This window comes from Triticum dicoccoides, chromosome 3B, assembly GCF_002162155.2.
Source record: "Triticum dicoccoides isolate Atlit2015 ecotype Zavitan chromosome 3B, WEW_v2.0, whole genome shotgun sequence".
In the NCBI taxonomy this organism is placed as follows: domain Eukaryota; kingdom Viridiplantae; phylum Streptophyta; class Magnoliopsida; order Poales; family Poaceae; genus Triticum; species Triticum dicoccoides.
Window position 1 is genome coordinate 167659977 of NC_041385.1, and position 9455 is coordinate 167669431.

Here is a 9455-nt window from a genome sequence, read left to right on the forward strand (position 1 = left end):
CCTCTTGCTCTACCGCCCATTCGGCCTTGGCATCTTCAAATTCCTCCCACATAGTTGTGAGGTCGCGAGCGGCGATGAACTCGACACGGCGGGATGCCATCGCTTCCCTACCATTTTGTGTGCGGTCGTGGGCGGCGAGGAACTCGGCGCGGCGGGATGCCATCGCTGCCTTACCGGTTAGTGTGCGGCACGGTGGCATGAACGACGCTTGGTGAGAGCTCTGGGGTGGAGTGGCCGGACAACCGTATAGTGCATTGGTTTGTTAAGAGCTCAAGGACAGAAGACGAAGCAAATTTGGATTCCCCTTCAATCCTGGTCATTTATTACCGAGTAAAATGCATTAGCGGTCATCGAACTTGTCTTGATAGCTCACTTTGATCATTGTATACGAGATATGGTGATTATACGGTCACTAGCTCAGCGTATAGCTCCGTATTTGTCTGGTTGACCAGTCAAACAGTCCGCATGCACCTCATCAGCTCGTGTGCTTTATCTATCTACGCAGGCCTACCTGTCAATGGAGAAAGAAATACTGTAAAAACCAAAATTATGCGTATGTGGGGAATCAAACCACAGACTCGTCGCTGCAACACACCCTCGTCAGCCAAATAAAAATGAAATACTTCGCGTCAGACACTCACGCTCGCGCTGTCAAAGCATGCTAATGCATGCACGTTGCCCTCTAAATCAAAGTCCTGCTCATGGCGCAACGCAAACGGCGAGCCCATCACCTGCGCGCCCCGGCAGTGCCTGACATTACTGTTTAGACATTTGATGGAGGCCTACGCGAACGCCGAGCATGTATTCACCTGGCTCAACACCAATGGTCATACTCGGACCGCCTCGCTCATGTATATCGTCCATCACAATGACAGTCTATAAAACAACCTAGCTAGAGAGGGTACCATGGTAGTATGGTACGGAGTATGTACTATCGTGAGCGACCGATCTTAGTGCCACTGCACACCAAAACCCCTTCCATCGCTAGCGCGCGCTTCCCGCCTTAAACGGTCACCGTCTCTCTAGAATGTCAATGCCGCATTCACCGGACTTAACTGCAGGTGCAATTGGTGTGTCGCTGACATGCGGGCCAGATGCCCGTTGGGCCCACATGTTAGTAACCCAATGCATCTGCAGTTAAGTCACTGAAGCAGTGTCCGCATTCACGCCCGACGAACCTACTCCGACGCCAATTGTCCATCCGTCTGCCGCGGCTCATTGCCATTCGCCCGCTATATTAACTTGAGCCCCAGCTCCCAGCCATAGCCAAAGACCCACACTTATTCTCCTCCGGTCCCTTCCTTCTGTCGGCACCACCCCAACCATGGCCTCCTGGCGCTCCGAAGCTCTCTTGGACGTACTGTCGCAGGAGCAGACAAGGGACATCGGCGACTCCGCTCTGGGCACGCTCCAAAGCTCTCTTCGACATACTGTCGCAGGAGCAAACGAAGGAGATCGTCGGCACCCCCCCGGCCGCCCTCCGCCGCCACGACCACGAAGCCGGCGCGCGTGCACGGGGGCAGCCGGCAGCGAGGAAGAGTAGTACACGGTAGGTCGCCGCCGCTCTGGTCCCGGGAAGGCCACCGCTACTCCACTCAGTCGATGCCAAGCTTGGTGGGGTAAACATCGGCGGCCGATTAGCCGCTTGACGGCGACATGGAGGCGGAAATCTTCAGAACCTTATGCTCCGGAGGAGGAGGTTATCGAGGTGGATGAGGAGGAGGCAAAGGCAATGGCCGGCTTTCTTGGGTTCATGGCCGGACATGGTGGTCGGGCGTCGACGATCGTTTAGATTAGGTTTACAGTAGGTTTTAGTATGGTTTGTGTGAAATATGTAATGAATTTCGTCCACTTTGTAGGAAAAGTTTTCGAAATGTAATGAATTTCATCCGGTTAATTTGAAATTTGCTTTGTTTGCACAAATTTCGTCCGGTTAGTTCATATAGATGCCGGTGTAAATTTGTGGGCCAGCGCTGGAGATGCCCTAACTATCATGCTATAATCGCTAACAGTCCTCCATTTTTATCTTGCTTACATAAAAATGGAGCAAGTGGATGACACTGTAGCACGTCATATCACTCGAACTAGCCCGCCTAACGAGTGGGAAAGCACCGCCCTTGTCATTTTATCGATCGATTGTGCGAAAATGTTACGCTCGCAAGTTCTAAGACTAGCCACAGTGGGAGTAACTTAGGTAGTAACATCGAGTCCAACTTAGCAAATTTGCTTATGTGGCAATGAGTTAATGAGGAGAGATGTAGTACTAGTAACTTAGCTAGTTACTGTAACATCACATGTCCCAATGCAATATGAGTCTATAACCTAATAAATAAAGCTTTGCATGTTACCACACTTATGTTACTACCCACTATTGAGGTAGTAACATAGTCTAGAGATATGTGTATGTTACTAGTGTATGTTACTCTCCATTGTGGCTAGTCTAAAGGAAAAGGCGGTACACTTACGACTCGTACGCGTCGCACCCCCGATAGTCCAGCTCGCACGCTGCTCACCAGAGGGGATACGCGTTGTCTTGCAATTTCACTGACATGTGGGACTGTAATTGAATAAACTATCGATAGCTGAAATCTAATCGCTCGGCGGGTGTTGGCTGAGAAGAGAGAAACGAGGGAGGGAGAAGAGATCGCCCGCCCGCCGCGCAGGGACTCCAAGAAATATATGGTGATAATGTGAGATGGGCCATGCTGGAGTCCGGACCGCTTCCGGAGCCCGCTTTGACCGCCCTGGCCCCTCAAGACGCCAGCTGCCCGTTGCATGCATAGCAAGTAGTCCCTCCTTATTTGGAGGAGAGAGAGCCATTGAAAAAGTCAAGGAGTTTCAACGGAGACAATAGCTTTCATAAAAAATAAACAATGAATACTCGTTGCAGGCCCAACCTTTATAAAGGAAAGAATACTTTCATTCGCTGACATGTGGGACGTCGACCATCCTGGTCCACCTGCCATGCACAAAATTATCCTGGTCTACCCCACTCGTATCGCAGGCCCAACCTTTCCCACTGTAAGTTGTTCGGACAAAGGAACCATAATGACTTCGTTGAATTCCGCTTCTTCAAGAAAATTTACTGTACCCGCAATACTGCTACCACACACGAAGACTGGACGACACTGTACCACGTCATATACTGAAACGCACTAGGCCAAACTAGCCCGCCTAGGTCATCTATTTTGGAACAGAGGGAGTACGTCTCTGCACTGCTATGATTTTGTGTTGCACGTTCTCTGTACTTTTGCTACGATTTTCCTACCCTATGAAGCAAATGAGGCCTGAATGCATCCGTTTCGACTATTGTCTGATCGATCGCTAAGCCTACAATTTTAGGAGCTAGGGCTATTGGTCGATCGACGAGGGATAAGTATAAACGTACCACGAGCTCATCAGCCCCAATGTTTCTCTTCGGTGAGTGTTTTGCAAGTACTATAGCTTGCACAGTAGCTAGCCTACTAACACCAAGACTCATCAAACAAGCCCTGCTGATATGATAAACAGTTCAAACTTACATCTAAGCATGCCATATATTACATCAAAAGATGGTGAGGATACATCTGTTTCCATAACTCGGAGAGGGTTCACACGATTCATCGCATGATTCACTATCAAACAAAAGTAGCAAGATCCGCCCACACAAGATAGTGCACTAGCCCTAAGATGGTTTGATAACACGCATCATTCTGGTAATTAAACATAGGGCAACGCAAACTACACTGAAGGATTAGCGCGACCAACTATTTCTTGTCATCGATCTCTCGGGCAATGACCACAGCACGGACAACTGCATGGGAATCGATTTCAGGGGCGATGTCCACAGGACTGACCGCGACATCGGAATCGATCTCTGGGGCGATGTCCACAGGATGGACAGCGGCATCGGAATTGATCTCCGAGGCGATGCTAACAGGACGGGACACGACATCGGAATCATCAAGGACGTCCACCGGCACCTGCACAACCCTAACATATTAGCAAGCACATTGCAAATAATCAAAAACCACAACTATGGTAATAAGCCATTATTTTTTACCTTGTGCAGCTCACCGGGGGATCTCATCCCTCTGGGGGCCATCTCCTCATCCTCGATGGGGCCATCACCTTGCCAGGGGAATACTGCTTCTCAACGGCGACTATCTCCTCAAACTCGGTCTTGAGCCTCACATAGGTGGCAATCAGAGTTCCTGGGTTAGGCACGGTGGGGCCCTTGCTGTTCTTCCAACTTTCTTTGAGGAGTTCGTCCGCCAATTTCCTCAACTCTTTGGCCAGTGCTTGTTTCTTGGAGTTCTTCGTCTCCATGGGTTGTCCCGCCAACATGGTCAACTCGTTGGTCGGTGCTCGCTTCCTGGAGATCGCTATCTCCAGTGGGTTGTCCGCCGACTCTTTGCCTAGTGCTCCAGGATCCATCAATGAGCTAACAAACAAAAAGCAATCGAAAGGAAACCACAATCGCAATGAAAACGGGAAAAGAATATGATGTGAGAATCGGTCGGTGCTTCGCAAAAAGAAGATTCTTGGAATGAAAATATAGCAGCATAACTGATTCGCCCACCTTTCCTTCATCGATACAGAAGAAATCAAGAAAAATGGCAGAAGTGAGTAGCCTGGAGTGAGGTTTTCTTCAAGAAAGGGAAGAAAGGGCTTGAACGAGCGTTCCAGTGAAATGATGGTTGCTTCGTCCAGTCCAACTTGGAGGCCACCTTACCACTACTTGTAAAGGTGTGGGTTTTGTGATATGACGGGTCATGACGGCCACACCGGGGTGACAGGTGAGTCTCGACTGTAGCACCTCACTGTGATTTGGTGGATGGCACGTGGGCCCGGATGCTTTTAAATGTCCTGCATGTAGATAGAGCGGCTAGTCATATAGGAGTGCTCAATATTGTGCACCGCGGCCAAGGCGGAGAGGAAAACGAGAGAACTATGTAATTAGTGCATGAGTTTAATTAGGGTAGTTTTGTAAAGTAGTACGAGATACATTCCTCCAATCGCAAAATGCATTGGTTCATGAGATTTGAGACTTGAGCCCTATAAACCGGAAGGGAGGGAGTACTGTACGGCTGCACGCAGTGTAGTCTAGTCACTTGTTGAAATCTCTAGAAAGGCAAATACTCCTTTCCGTTTTACAGGGCTATACTACTCCCTCCGTCTAGGTTTGCAAGTCATCTTACGAAAACCAAATAGTCCCAAAACACTTAGGCGCGGTGCATTAACTTCTACCTTGTTTCTTGTTTCTTGACATATCAACCAATAAGAGATGAGAGGTGTGCATGCTTTTAATGACTTGCAATGGCTAGTTCATTGCAAGCAATGCTATTAATTACTAGCAAATAAACATTGGTGACCCCAGGAGGAAACGGTGCTAAGAGCGTGGACCTATGCAGAATGAGTATCAACCAATGGATGATGGAGTTTAATTGTTAAACAATAGCAATTTTGTCTCATGCAAGAGCCTGGCTACTATATGCGTGCTCCAAGGCACCGCACCATGCGAGCGTTCGCAACTGCCACGTTCGGGTTGCGCTTGGCTCTTCGCCTCTTCGAGAAGACGAACAATGATGTTACTCCTACTTCTACAGTATCGAATCCACTGCTGCATGTCCGTCCACCTCGTGCAGGAGGGATAGCGTGTAGCAAAAGATTCTACTTACTGCTCCTGCCTTTGCGTCTATGATAGGTGGGCCCAACAGGTGGTTGGCCCTCCTGTCATGCAGCCAAAGGCAGGTGCAGTTAAGGCACCGGAGCTCAGTCCGCGAGGGAGAGGGCGTTGTAGTAATCAAATTTCTCGGTCTTGTACGAGTTGACGCGACACATCAAAGCACTGCACTCAATATAAGTCTTTTTACACATTTCAAATGGACTACTTCGTATGTAGACATATTCTGCTTTGTATGCAGTCACTTGTTGTAATCTCTAAAAAGACTTATATCTGGTAACGGAGGGATTACAACGCATGCATGCATGCCGTGACTTTACTTTTGATACTTGCATGTGTTGATTTGATGCACCTTGCCAAATTTTGACTATAAATTTAACTAACCAAATTTTCATGCATGTCACAAAAAATTACGGGGCTATTTGGATTGTGACTATGTTTGTCTTATGTTGCCACATTATTTTTCCCACACTTGCCACACTTTCCTAACCTGAGTTTCTCAAATTGTTAGACACACTTTGGCTTGCCTAAGGGAATCTTGCCACAATTTTTGTGTCTATGACACATTATTTTTGTGTCTATGACATGTGGAGTAGAAAATATAAATAATAATGCATGTTGGGGCAACCCACGTTTCCGCTAATTTTAGCCATGGGCTTGTTCACAATTTTTACGAGGGGGTGGTTGTTCATTTAATGGAGGGACCTGTAGTACCAGACTTGAACGATACAAAGTGCGACCTGGCACACCGTAACACCACTTGGAACAAGCGGGTAGCTATCTCAAAAAACAATCAACAACTAAAAAACCCGCGACCTGGCATGTAGTAGTACACAATTTTAAACAATTGTTTTGATGGAGTGAAAAAGGAAAACTACCCCACTACGTATATATAGGCCGGAGCCTCCGCGCTTGCTTGCTAGGGTTGCTCTATTCACACACTCTCATCCTCTCCAGATCTAAATAAGATAGGGGTAGTAACACTGTATTTCTCCCTTCAAAAAACACCGGCTTTCTATCCTCACCGCTGGTTACAGATCCGGACGTATCCCCCTTCGTCGGTGAAGGGGAGGAGGGGCAGCGTTTAGGCCATCGTCGACAGCGAGGGAGGAGACCCACTGCCGGCCGCACCGTTATCTCTGGCCGAGCGCCATCGCGGGAGGTCCTCCGATCCCTTCGTCATTGCCTGTGGGCGGATCCGGCCTCCCGCCGCCCACCTATCCACATCCCGACGACCTTCAGGTATATCTTCGTTCGAAACCGCCTTAGCTCTACCTCCCCAGCTCGCTACGTTGCTGCATGTGCATCATTTTCTACCTCTCAGCCCCTCTCGATCGGATGGTCCAATGTACCTAGTATTTTTTCTTCTGTTGTTAGAGGCAAAGCTACTTCATGGAGTCGAATCTTGTACTCCCTCCGTCCGAAAATACTTGTCATTGAAATGGATGTATCTAGATGTATTTTAGTTCTAGACACATCCATTTTGATGACAAGTAATTCCGGATGGAGGGAGTACTTGGTTCAAACAAGAAATAAAGTGGGGGTGGGGAAATTTAGTATGTACATCGGACTTGGTACAAACAGGAAGGAAAGGGGGTGAAAGTAGTACAGACTGGTCATCCAACCGATATCTTGGTCAAAAAGGGAAATTTAGGGGTAACGCTATACACAGTGGTATGACCAGGACTAGATTTGCTTTCCACACATAGGAGTAGGTGGCTAGAGTGAACAAAAATGGGACCAACCCAGATATGTTTCTTGGATGTTTGTTTCTCAGGGGAACAAACTATGAATCACACTTTATGCCCCTTTTTACATACATGGTGCTGGATTGCTGGTGCACCCACTGTCCCATGCCCTTATACCAAATATTTAGCTGTTCTTAATCTAATGTCCCTGGTAAAAATGAAGCCATGCCACTGTTATAAGCCACGACAAGTTTAGCCAAATGTTTTTGCCTGTAATTGTTTGAGACTCTGACTGTTTCCTCTGTACCTTTTTGTGCAAACAGGGATATCCAATTCACCTGGTTGCTGTTGTGACCTTTTGGTGCATTGCACAAAACTCTTCTTAAAAGAAGTGACTTTTGTGCTATTTAACTGGAATGTCAGAATGGAACAGTTGGTTCATTTTAGTGGAAATGCACAAAGGGAGATCTGTGTTCCAATCCTCATCATCCATATTGGCGCCATAACCTTCCTTTAGGTAGAATAATATTTAATGCATGTGTTCATCTCTATTTTCTGACTGCCATGAGAAAATAATGCTATTTTTTTACTAGTACACTTGTACTCCCTCACTGACAAAACCAATTCTGAACTAGAAGGCCAATCATGTACTTGGTTTCACCAACTGGTGAGGAGAAAGAGAAACAGCGCATGAAGAGGAAGAATAAGAAGAAGAAGGAGGAGGAAATGAAGAAGATCACACGATGGTACCTATGTTATCCTGACATCTTGCTAGTGGTGTTGTATTGCTGTGTTGCTACTAGTCTTAATTTACTTGGAAGACTAGCAAGATGCTTGTTCGTTGCATGTAACATCGACATGCACTTAACAACAAGATCACCAAATCTGTTTTTTGTAAGAGTATAAGAGTAATAGATAATAGAGTAGAGATAGATAGAGAAATGCAGCATAGTAGTACTTGGCTTAATGACACATCATACTAATTAACCGGATTCTGGATGCATGTGTGACCCAGCTCTACATGATCAACAGTGCCAAGTTGAGCTGAAGCCGAGGCCTCAGTCGAGGCCATTCAAGGGCTCCGACAATGTCTCCCTTACATGTGAGACGATCCTCCAGGGAGCCCTCCCACTTCTATCGTCTCTCCTGCAAGGTCACTTAATTAATCAGGAGTACTTAAGTAGCACTAATTTATTGCTGCCTAATTTTCTCGTCAGAGTTAAACAAATCTTTAGTAGCACCCTATGCTGAATCATGTATGTGTATACATGTATCTGGAGGTGAATCATGTGGTGGAGCAGGGAGGGAATCTTGGTAGTGTCATGACAGAATAATGCTATTGTCTTTCTATCCTTTCTCACTAAGCTAATGAAGGTTTCACCTTTTTCCTACTTGTGCAAACATGGATCATGTTGTGCCTGTTGGAAATATGCCCTAGAGGCAATAATAAAAGTATTATTATATTTCATTGTTCATGATAATTGTCTTTTATTCATGCTATAACTGTATTATCCGGAAATCGTAATACACGTGTGAATACTTAGACCACACTATGTCCCTGGTAAGCCTCTAGTTGACCAGCTTGTTGTGATCAACAGATAGTCATGGTTTCCTGACTATGGACATTGGATGTCGTTGATAACGGGATCACATCATTAGGAGAATGATGTGATGGACAAGACCCAATCCTAAGCATAGCATAAAAGATCGTGTAGTTCGTTTTGCTAGAGCTTTGCAAGTGTCAAGTATCTCTTCCTTCGACCATGAGATCGTGTAACTCCCGGATACCGTAAGAGTGCCTTGGGTGTATCAAACGTCACAACGTAACTGGGTGACTATAAAGGTGCATTACAGGTATCTCCGAAAGTAGCTGTTGGGTTGACACGGATCGAGACTGGGATTTGTCACTCCGTATGACGGAGAGGTATCTCTGGGCCCACTCGGTAATGCATCATCATAATGAGCTCAATGTGACCAAGGTGTTGGACACGGGATCATGCATTACGGTACGATTAAAGTGACTTGCCGGTAACGAAACTGAACAAGGTATTGGGATACCGACGATCGAGTCTCGGGCAAGTAACGTACCGATTGACAAAGGG